The following is a 12179-nucleotide window of genomic DNA, read 5'->3' on the forward strand; positions in this document are numbered from 1 at the left end:
TGAAGAAACACGACCTTGTGAGTCCGTTTATTAAGAAATGAGAGCAGGCTTCCGTCACAGAGGGACGGAGGGAGAGAGGGAGAGAGAGAGAGAGAGAGAATGTGTTGCAGAAGCGAAAAAGAGCAAGACCGCTTCCTCCCACAATGGCATTCTGTGCGTCTTATGTAATTATGGCTCATCGTGAGGGGCTCCTCTTGCCTGAAGGCTTTAGGACTTCTTAATTCCTGTGTATATGCTAGTTGCCGCCTGGATATGTACACATTTGAACTCAATTACCCGTTTAAATCTGCACTTCATTATGGTAATAGCACAAGAGACAGTCAAAGCCCTTAGCAAGATAAATAATGGTTTTGGCCTGGTTGATGGAACTACTGCACTGAGAAAAAAGCACTGTTTGTGATTCATATCCTGGTCAAAAGTTGAACAGAGTGGGTTCGACCTATCCTGAAACCTCTGTGCTGCCTTGAATGTTCAGAAGCAGAGAAACTAGGTGGACTTTATTCCACTGAAAGCGTTAAACATGCATGGAGTCAATATATGCATGCGCCCAAGTACTCGACGATGCGCAAGTGAAAGAGGAACAGAAAGCGAAAGTAATTATCAAGTCACAATTCCTGGCTGGGTTTGCGTAGTTAATTAGAGTGTAATTGGTGAGATTAGCATCACCTGATAACATTACCGTGATGATCGCACCGGCTTAAAGGGATCACTGGAACCCTAAAGTAGACGTCAGAGTCCAACCACGACTGTGTGATTCTGTGTTGGCTCGAATTTGTTCTCGCTTGAGTACGAGTGTGTGTGTGTGCGGTTCAGCTCCTGTGTATGCGGTCTCGACCAACCGAAGAGATAGGGACCCCCAGCTTAGCGGCCCCTATCCGATAGGGTGCCAGGCTGATGGAGACCCAGACCCAGGGCCACTACCCACAGCAGGACCATGGACTCACACCCCTGAGCTAATCTTGCTAAGAGAGGCAGGCAGACACGACTAATCGCACAAGATGGGAGGGCGAAGGGGGTAGGAGAGAATCGTAACTTATGTATACTGTAAATCCCCCAAAATATGGGAGAGAGAGAGAGAAAGTGGGCTCTGATGAAAGGAGGAAGGAAAAAAGGAGAGGCAGACAGCGACAGAACGCCATTGTGATTAGATTTGATACAATGTGTGTCATTTCTATGGATTCTCCTGTGTGTGTGTTTGTGTGTGCGTGTGTGTTGTGAGTGTGCGTGTGTATTCCAGCATAATGTGCTGTCACACCTTATCTCCCAGACCAGCATAAAAATGCTTTAGCCCACACACTTATACACATAAACACACAGGTGAAATAAGGCCAAGGGCGACACACACACACACACACACACACACACACACCTGGACAGCAGAAACGAATAACCTCGTGGTGACTCCACAAACCTCAGTGTGAAAGCTGGAGTGTGTCTGAAGTGTCGGAGCAAATTAAAGATGAAAGATTTGAGGGTGAAAGACATGCTGTTCTCCGTCTGGGCCCCGTCGTTACCCCCAGCGTTGGAGGGCCGTTCCCAGACCCCGGGCCACGGTACCTGATGTGGGGTTTAATGTGGTCGGCGTCAATCTACCTGCAGGCATCCTCATAAAGCGTGCTGAATAATGAACCAGTGGTGAATGTAAATATACATGTAATGTAGTACAGACATGTTCGCACCACCACGGCAGAGGAGATGGAAGAGCTGAAGCTGTGCGTGGTTGTGAGTCTTTTTGTGTGTAAGTGCATGCGTGTGTGTGTTTTTTAGCCGTGCGCGTGTGTGTATGTGTGCGTGTGTACGTGTGTGTGTGTGTGCGCGTGTTCACACGCGTGTCTGGTGGGTGTGTGCTAGCATAATGTGCTGTGTCGGCAGCTTCAGGCCAAACTCTGCCCCACTTTGACTAATTAGAATAATGCTCAGCAATGTGTAAACGCACACCAGACAAACACAACTCACCTCTGGTATGAGTCAATATGAGTCAACACAGGCACCCACACCCGCGCACAAACCAAAACACCCATCTCATCTGGCAACACTACGACTGCGAGTGCGCGCGTGCGTGTGCGCGTGTACATCCTGCGTTTGAGAGGGCCCCCCTTGGTGCGTGCCACCATCCGTTCCTGGAGCTGACACCCCAAAATGTCTGCCCACTGCCTGGGTGACGAATGTGCCGTGGCGAGGTGCCTGAACACCGCCTCGAGGGGGGCTGCCAGGACGGCAGCATAAGCTGGGGTCCGGACTGGGCATGACTGTGCCGTGCTACCCGCACCCTGGGCGTTGTGGTGCTAGCAGGTTGGGAAACGATGAGCATTGACTGCTCCTAAACGGGGTGATATAGTGCAGCCGCATAGCAGCTCTGGGTCTGAACCGCAGCGTGAGCGGGCTGCCTGGAGATTAGGCCACTCTAAGTGTATTCTGATTTAAAGAGGGAGTGATGCCAGAGCTCAGAGTTGAGTTAAGCACACAGAGGGGGAGAGAGGGCGAGAGAGAGAGGGCGAGCAAGAGAGAAAGAGCGAGAGAGGGCGGGGGAGAAAGAACGGTCGAGAGCGCGAGAGAGAGAGAGAGAGCGAGCGAGCGAGAGACATAGCCGGAGAGGGAGCGAGACAGAGTGGAAGAGGGAGACGGAGAGAGCGAGCACAAGACTCACAGAAAACCACCCCACCAAATACCGAAACTAATGGGAGACCCAGCCTCATTGGGAGTCAGCCCATCAACACGTATTCTCTTCATGCCGTCTCCGTCTTCTCTGGGGCCCTTTTCAGTCCGGCTCGTCCCCCACCCATCAGCCCGTCGTCCTCCGTGTTTGCCACCACTCCGCCTTGCCATCAATTTATTCTCTCATTCCGTCCGGTTTATTGTCATTTCCTGCCAGACTCGGTGGCGTTCGTCCTTCCCCCCCACCCCGCCCCGTGCTTCAGCAAGTCCCCCCTCCTCTCCCTCTACCCTCCTTTCAAGAGGTTCTGTGTCCCCTCGCCGGGCCCTCTAGCCCCCTCCGTGGGCCCCTGCTTTATATTGATATCGGAGGCTGTCTACTCGCGTACCATTGAGTCGTCTTCTGAATAGGAAAATCTGTGCCGTCCTCTCTCCATACTGCTAAAACACAGACACACACACACACACACACACTATCAGACACTTGAGCACTGATACACACCTACTGATTCCCATGCACAGACAGACAGTCCCTCTCCCTCGTTTCTCAGTGTTTAATATTGATAGTCTTCCAGCGGGCCCTCACTCCCTCAGGCTGATGCGTTCTGACATCCAGAGCTCTGCTCCCCGCCACACAACCACAACCACACACACACACACACACCCTAGCCACTACTGGCCCAATGACACAGTGGGGGTCACGGCGGCCTCGTAGGAGGGCGGTCTGGGGTTCACACCCCGGTGGGATTGAGGGGGGACCATCCTGTGCGGAGTTTGCACGTACTCCGTTCTCCTCCCCCCACCACAAACCACGCACGGCAGCGGTCCCTGCCCTGCCCATGAGCAAGGCAAAGCACCTCACCTGGAGCCGCCTCCCAGGCGCCGCACTTTGGCAAGCTGCCCCCTGCTTCCGAGCACGGGACGGGTTGAATGCAGAGGACGTATTCCCCGTTGGATAGATAAAGTATGTCATGATGTATTATCACACACACACGCACTCAGATTTGAACAGATTAAAAAAAAGGAAGAGGAAAACTGTTCCTGAGTGGTGCTGTGACTGGCAGGGAGGGGATGGGGAGGGAGGGAGGAGAAGGATAGGAGAACATGGTGTACTGCAGAAGGAGGTCAAAATGAAGCGGTCGAAGGGGGAAGCAGAAGCACTTAAACACACCGCCGCTGCTGGCGTCGCGTCGCCCCCCTCTCGCCGCGACCCCGCTGCACTGACCCGCGGCGGTCTCTACGGCGTACAGGAGCTAAAGCCACAAAACACGCTTTCACTGGCATGGCCAAGACCTCCTCCTCAATCCTTTAGTCTGAAACCTTAAAGCATAAATCAACCATAAAGCATTTCGCTCTTTCCATGTCCTTCGATGTATGTGTGTGTGTGATGTGTGTAAGGGCGTGTGTGTGTGTGTCTCGCCTGTGTGTGTGTTTGTGTGTCTCGCCTGTGTGTGTGTGTGTGTGTCTCGCCTGTGTGTGTGTGTGTGTGTGTGTGTGTGTGTGTGTGTGTGTGTGTGTGTGTGTGTGTGTGTGTGTGTGTGTGTGTGTGTCACGCCTGTTTGTATGCGTGTCTCGCCTGCCTGCTTGCCTGCCTTCTTGTGTGTGCACACACATATACACCCTCCCCTAAGAGTAATAATTCCCAAATAATTCAAAAAGAATTGCAGAAAAGTAATATATTTGACACATTTATACAATAAAGAAAGGTGAAGCAATATATATGTGATTTCTTCCTGGAGAAACTCATTACGCGGCTTTGCCAACAGTGCTCAGGTTATTCCCTTTAGGGTGGGCTGCATATGGGGGATACCGGCTCAGAGATGAGGAAAAATGGCAACCGGGGCCACCTTCCACCCATTGTACGACACATTATTAGTAGTAAAACAAAAAACACATGATATTAACGCGTAGGGAGAAATATGATTTGATTCCTCGCAATACGGACGGTGCAGAACAGAATCGAAACATGTGACGCGTTTGGGGTGATTCAATTGGTTGATATTTCTAGGGCTGCCAGCAGATGAAAGTGTTCTAAGGATCTTAGTTTTAGAGGGAATTCCATGTAAAATGATAATATGGATATTTTAACTAGATTCTTATTCTCATTACTACTTACTGCTGAATGGGTGAATGGGAAGACTAAAACAAGTTGGCAAAGTCCATAACTCAAATAGTCTTTGAGAAAAGTTGAGAACGCTCTCCCTGGCTCCAACCTAATTATCGTCATCATTCTCTCTTCATCGTGTCCAAGTCCTAATTCACAATAGGCATTGGATTCTGAATTTCCACCCCCCCTGCTCTCTCCCTCTCTCTCATCACATGGTCAATTGGCAGCCTCCCCATCGTTCTCTCCTCTCCCACTGTGTCATTACTTCTCCTCTCCCTCCCTCCCTGTCTACATGGAGCCCTTCTGCCCTTGATCATCACTCCGCTCTCATTCAATTCGTTCACACCCCTCTGTCTGGCTGGTCCCCCCCCACCTCCTTCTTCTTCTTCTTCTTCTTATTCTTATCCACCCTTGGGGAGAACCATGAACCACACCATCTGCTCCTAATGTCCCAGCAGGCACCTTCATCTGAGGGTGCAGCAGAAGACGTCTTTGTGCCCCCATGTTCCCAGGGAGAGATATACATGTACTTTTGTAAAAAAATAACAAAGGAAAAGTTGTAACATGAACACTAGCAATGTCTTGCAGAGCTCGTCTCACTTGTGGGGTGTGATGGCGCATATCCATGTTACATCAAGGGTATTAGCCCCGGGAAAAAAATGGAGGAGAACAAAGCTATCCGCCTGGGATTTCAATTGGACGGGGCCGGGACTTGACTCCAACATGGGAGCGGCCCGATGTGCCGGTCTCTATTGGTGTACGCTGTGAGAGTGAGAACCAGCCAGGATGTGAGGCGGTCCGTTTTCTAATTTCACGGTGTGTTTACAGGGAGGTAAAGGGGGCAGTTGTACCTCCCAAGTTGTATAGGAGGAGGGCAGCGGATTCATTCCACCCTCTCCCAGCATTCAGGTCTACAGAAAAATGGATCTGATTTAATCGACTATACGTGTTATTTAATCAGCAGCCTCGCCCAGTTAAAAAACACAATAAGCAGCGTCGAAAAGCCGCGGATCCACTTGCATCTCGGCGCTGACATGCGTGTTTACCGAGGCGGCGCCTCTTCGGAGAACAATTGAACTCGCCACGCGCCCAATTAGCCACAGCAGCAGCCACAGCCACAGATTTGGCTGGAGAGAAGAAAGGATCGAGCCCGATTCATAATGTATAATATACATTCACACCTGGCAGACTACAGTAATCACATGCAGCTGCTCAACTGCTGACTCTGCCCCTGGGCCCCGTAGCTTGCCGTCGGCCTAAACCCGGCACCTTCGCCGAGGGGAGCCGATTTAGCTGGTGAACCCGTGACCTGAGCTTATGGAAATATAATAACGCTGAGGTCCGGCAAGGAACCCAATTTGGTCGGCTGCTGTTAACGAACAGGGGGTCTCCGAGGGGCCCTGTGATCTGACTGGAGAGAGAGAGAGGGAGAACGAGGGCGAGAGAGTGAGAAAGCGAGAGAGAGAAAGAGAGCGAGAGAAACCTAGCACTCGCCACCACACCAAAATACAAGAGTAAGCGTTTTCAACCAAGCCTCTCGCTGAGGCTTGGCGGATTATTAGAAGGAAGAGTTGTGTGTGTGTTCTGCTGAGTTTTGTGAGCCCTTTGGTGCGCGGGTTCTTGGCAGCGAGCGAACGAAGCCCCTTCACGCGGGACTACACATCTCGACGTGCTGGAAGCCCTCTGACGAGCAAAGGGTGGCTGAACACAGGGCAGGAGGGGAGGGAAGCCGCTTTAGGATTTCTACGCGACTCGGCCCTTACTTAACACCTGGCGCTACAGTCCTAGCCAAGATCCCCTGAGCAAGGCCTGCCCTGAAATGAGAAGTAGAGATGTGCAGACGTTGGCCTCAGCTAGAGCTGAACTTTCAGAGCTAAACTTTTTTTTGTTAAGTGAGACACTTTTTAGGAGCCTTTATTTTTAGTCAAAATTATTCAAGGTGGTCCCAATTTATTTTTGCCTATGTCGGTCCTTCGACAAGGATGAGACATACAACCAAATTTATTTGAATATATGAAGAATTTGAATATTTGAATTAAGCATTGCCACCATTGAACTATTCAGCAGCATTACTGAAAATGATGTCTAACGGTGTGGTGATACTGTTGGGCGCCATATTCAAACTGTATTATCTTGTCAATTGGCAAAGTATTTTTTGGCGAAACTAACAAAATCAATTCATGGTGCCAGGCCTTATTGAACGCCACCATCTTAGCAAGCATTGTGAGTCTCATTGTCAGTTTGGGATGACAGTAAGCCCTCGCAGGAAGAAAGCTGTGAGGCAATGCGACTGCGGGATGTAGACGATCGGACTTGCAGTCTGAGATGACGGGAGGTCTGACGTGTCCCTCAACTCAGTGAGTGGTTTCTGAGGGAGACCGCTGTGTGATGGAGGGCACCTGTCTTATGACCTGTCATACTGGCTCAAAGATAAATAACTGACAGGGGGAAAGGTGGTCTTTGTGCAGTAACCTTCACAAAAGGATGTGTACAGGTTTCATGCCACCCAGTCACTTACAGCAAATTGCAACAGAAAATATCCAGTACTGCTAATCTTTGGCTGTTTGATCCACTTGAACAGAGTGTGTGCTTTGACAAAAACCCTTCTGCGCTCTTACAATATTGAGTGTGTGAATAGCTGGGATGAGTCAGCATGTTGGCGTGTGCGCACGTGTGTTGGCGCGTGCGCACACGTGTGTCTGTATGTGTGTGGGTGTCAGTGTGTGTGCGCCTGTATGTGTTTGTGCGCCAGCATGTGTTTGCTCCTGTGTTTTTGTTTGTGTTTGCGCCTGTATGCGTGCATCTGTATGTTATAAGAGGGAGGTCAACTCTGCCAGCTACAGTGTTTATTCCTCTTGACGTTAGCCGCTTTGTCTCTTCAGCAGCACAATGGAAGGAACCGCGTTCGTTTCTGTTGGTGCCTCCGCCCCCACCTCGCCGCCGCTGTCATAACCCGCCGGCGAAACAAAAGGGAACACAAACTATTCACCGCAATTTCCTCAAAGCCCTCGCCAACCTGCCGCGCTCAGCGCACAATGGCGTCTAATCGCCCGCCTCTGGATTGCGTGGCGGCGTCAACCCCCGGTGCCAGCTAGCAAAAGGGCCGCGGCTAAGAGCGCCAACATGGCCGGCGCTACCGGGAATCTCCGGTCGCTAAGAGAATCAAGTGGACATTTCAACATCTGTAGGCCAGCATGATTCCCCTGAAAGAGGAAGTTCTGGAAACACACACAGACCGGTTAACCTTGCTAACTCCATTGAACACCAGCTGTCAAAGACCGGGTGGGAGGGTAGGGAGGGAGGACAGGGTAGGGAGGGGGGACAGGGTGGGAGGGGGGGGACAGGTTGGGAGGGGGGAGGGGGGGTGACCCTGATCCAGTGGGCTTGGCAGGAGATTGGACCTGTTAGAATTCTGCCTGGCTGCTGCAGAGGCATACTGAATACAATTAAACCTTTCAACTGTGCAGATGGCATAGTGGGAGAGCTCAGCGTAGCTAACACACACGCACACAGACACACACACACACACACGCACACAGACAGACTCAAACACAGACACACACACACACTGCCTTATGACTCAATGCATGAGGATAAAAGTAGCTACTTTCAGAAGAAAACTCTCCTGAAGATCGGTGGGATAACATAAAAATCACATGGGCTATGAGGATTAGCATGGGCTAATCAGAATCACAGGCTAGGACCGGATAATACGCCGTGGAATGCAACGGCGCGACGATGACTCATGCAAACGAATTACATTACACATATTTATACATAGCCCAGTGGAGATGATTACATACAATAATTTATTTATTTCAACGGCGGATAGAAAACGGAACATCGTGAGCATTTGTGCGACGTGACTCATGACCGTAGTTGAACACCACTACGGGACTGCCACACACAACACGGCCTCCGCCCTCGGAGAATAACTGTAAAATGTCACCATCGGCCCACATTGCCCGTCGATGCGTCATCACCTCCGACAAAGTACATCGGCGTAGCGTTGGCCCCACGTACGGCTACCGCGGCGCACCGACACGGTAACAAATGCACCGCGCCCCATAGCACATTTAATTACACAGCAGCCGCGTAAAATAATAGAATGCCATCGAGCAAGAGGGAAACGGCGGAGAAATGAACCACTGATGCAGAGAGGGAGAGAGAGAGATAGAGAGAAAGACAGAGAGAGAGAGAGAGACAGAGACAGAGAGACAGAGAGAGAGAGAGATAGAGAGAAAGACAGAGAGAGAGAGAGAGAGAGAGAGCGAGAGAGAGAGAGAGACAGAGACAGAGACAGAGAGACAGAGAGAGAGAGAGAGAGAATGCAGATAGGTAGAGAGGGATCAACATCGGGGGATAGCGAGAGAACGAGGTGGGGAGGGATGAAGGGAATGAGTGAGACAAAAGATTTAGGTTAACAGAAACACGAGAAGAATGTCACAGAAACAGAACATTCACCCGAGAATGGATGACGAGCAGGCGGCCTGCGCTTCAGTCGTGTTCAACTCTACCCCCCCCCTCCTCCGTCGTCCACTTCTCTCTCTCACTCACTTCACAATGGCTTTAATTGCTCTCTTTTTTGTCCTCCTGTATTTCAACCGCACACAAAACCCCGGCATTAAGAGCGCTTCAATGGTATTTCACAACGGACAGGGACCAGGCCGATGCCTGACCCCCTGGCACACGGGGGTCTTTCACACAATGCCCACCCTCCTACTCCGCGGGGAGCTTAACAATCTCCTGCAAAAGGAAAGCGAATGCATGGCAGGGGGATAGTAACGCATACACCGTGCCACGTATGGAGTAATGAGGACTGTGATGTAGTGTAGCAGCACAAAGGGCTAATTCTCACTCATTATTTGTAATTGTATACATTCCAATGCCAGGGGAAGGCACAAAAAAAAAATGGGCTGGGTACTTAAACCTTCCAGAGGGGCCCACTGGCTTCGTTTTGGTACATGAAGGGCCAGCCTTTGGACAGTTTAATTGAAACATGAAGCCCATTGTGCTGATTTGGTAGACATGAACGATTGATTGACAATAGGCTATTGCAAGCCCAGAAGGCCAAGGTCCTTCAAACAGAAGTTTCTGTTTGAAAATGTTGACTTTTTTACAGCTGCACGTGTCAAACTGGTAAACCCTGAGGTGACAATTAAAAGAGCATTTCCATAAAATAATCTATTTAAATGCAGCACTTTTAATTTAGCCTACATTTAGACAATAGACTGATATTCGCTATTGCATGGTTCACTGATGAAACACATTGTATTATGTTATTATGCATTATGTATTATGCTCTCTGAATCCACCTGCTTGTGTAACTGTTTTGACTTGTGTAGCTAACTCAACCAACCATTACAGTACAGCCCTGAATCACTTAACAAAGAAAGCATTAGGGAAATAAGTCTTACAATTTATGAATAAACTCATTGTCTTGTACATCAACACATTAATTAAAATTAATTAATAAATCTTGTGAAACTGGTACTAACCTGTGAGAAGGAATTATCACTGGGAGGTGTTTATAAATGACACTATGAGGCATGAATACCATTGCCTAATGCCTACACATGTTTTTTAGCCCAAATGGGAACAATTGAGAGGGACACCACTCATTGTACGCCCCCCCAAGCCTGGTTCCATGTCTGATGTTAAAACAGCAGAGCAGCAGATGTTCATCAGCAGTGACGCTTTCTCACTGGCGAATGAAAGGGGAGAGAACCCCAGCTCCTGTTCTTGCTCAATCTTGGCAAAGTCAGCGAAACACCGGTTTGGTTTTCCTTTCAGGCTGTCTTGGGCCGGCCTGAGACGAGGTCCTGTCCCGTCCCGGCCCCTGTCGTTCCTACGCCCTTCACGTAGCATGTTAGCCAACAAGCTACCACCAGAGGGGACCTTATGCTTGCCCCGTTTCATTGATGGATTGTCTTTGTTGTAACTGACAGAAATGTCAATGTAAACATGGACATGGGATGTAAAACATCAGCCCCGATGGATGGAAAGAAAGCCGGTGTAGACTGTAGAATGTTTCCCACCGGGCGGCCATTAGCTACACCCCCCTTTGTTAACAGGTGAAGCCCCACAATGGAGGCCGCCAGCCATGCATGACCGTGACTGCCTAGGCAACGATAGAAATGATGAGGGCGCTATCGTATTTAAACCCTGAGCCAGTTAATACCTTTGGGTCTTAAGTTAAGGGCTGGCTATTACCATTTGAAAAACATGCAGATTGATTGATATTTCAAGCATTTGTTGAAAACCTTTTAACACCTATGCAATGAGCTGTGTTTGGTTATTAGGCAGACAATGGTATCCAAAGAGACAGGATATTTTCAGATCCTTGAAAGGTTAACCAAGATTCAATTTTCAGTTAGTGTTAAGCAACCAAGGAACTTAAATGTGTAATGAATATGGCTGTGGTGACTAATTCCTTAACTCGTTTTCTAACCACCAGTTGGGAGGACAGAAGAGCTGCTGTCGGAAATGCTGTTTTAATCAATGCAAGGCAGCAGTATTCCAGCTCTTATTTGTTTGCACATTGGACAAAGTAAACTCCCCAATGCACAGGTCAATCATAGGATTAAAATGCTCAGGGTTGTTTTTGCACCCACAAAAATGTATCAAAAGAACACAAATAAAACTGAGAACCCCACTCTGCATACTGAACAGTGTATCCTACGGCAGAGTCCCTCCACACTAGAAGCAGACTAGGGCGGGGGGAGACACTATAAACACTGGGCTCGGGAGCAAGGGAAGAAGAAGAGAGCAAGGGAAGAAGAGATGTAACAGAGAGGAACGTGGAGAAATGTAGCAGTCCTCTTTAGCTCGGCCAAACAACCCTCCTGCGGCTAAAATATTGTTCTTTGGAGCTGTGGGCGTATTCTCACGAGCCACGCTGAATATTAAAGCCTGTTTGAGAGGGCCTTGGAAATGAAACAGACACAAACAAAGTGCATTGGGTGCATAATTTGTCCAGTTTGTGTTCTCCAGGAAACAGAATGGCTCCCAGTTCCCACCTTTCCAACTCCCCTTTTGCATATTATCTCAGGCTTTTTGTCACTATCATGAACTGCAACACTGAATACAACTCCAACAACTGCCGACGCCGGAAACAGTAATCCGCTTTGGACCGGTTTTCATAACGGTTAGCAGTTTTCACAAATTTGACTCCCGTCACCCTTATCTCGTCTTTATATTCGTGAATACATTGCTCTGCTAACGCCCATAGCCGTGGGATCAGGAAGTCCGATAACACTTTAATAAATAAATTAGATCGAGCATTAGCTAGCAAGAAATTCTTGCTAAGGGCAGGCTGTAGATAAACTCATTAGAATTACAAATTTGTCTTTGCTTTTAATTAGTTATTGAGGCAGCCATACCAACGGTGTTGCCTTGGTCGTATATCATTTCCCAGCTT

General features: G+C 49.1%; 1 protein-coding gene across 2 annotated transcripts in view; it reads right to left on the bottom strand.

The window, feature by feature from the left end:
- Positions 1-12179, bottom strand: part of LOC115529545 (pyruvate carboxylase, mitochondrial) — a 268651-nt gene that overhangs the window by 123014 nt on the left and 133458 nt on the right. The gene's annotated exons all lie outside the window — the stretch shown is intronic.

This window comes from Gadus morhua, chromosome 17, assembly GCF_902167405.1.
Source record: "Gadus morhua chromosome 17, gadMor3.0, whole genome shotgun sequence".
In the NCBI taxonomy this organism is placed as follows: Eukaryota; Metazoa; Chordata; class Actinopteri; order Gadiformes; family Gadidae; genus Gadus; species Gadus morhua.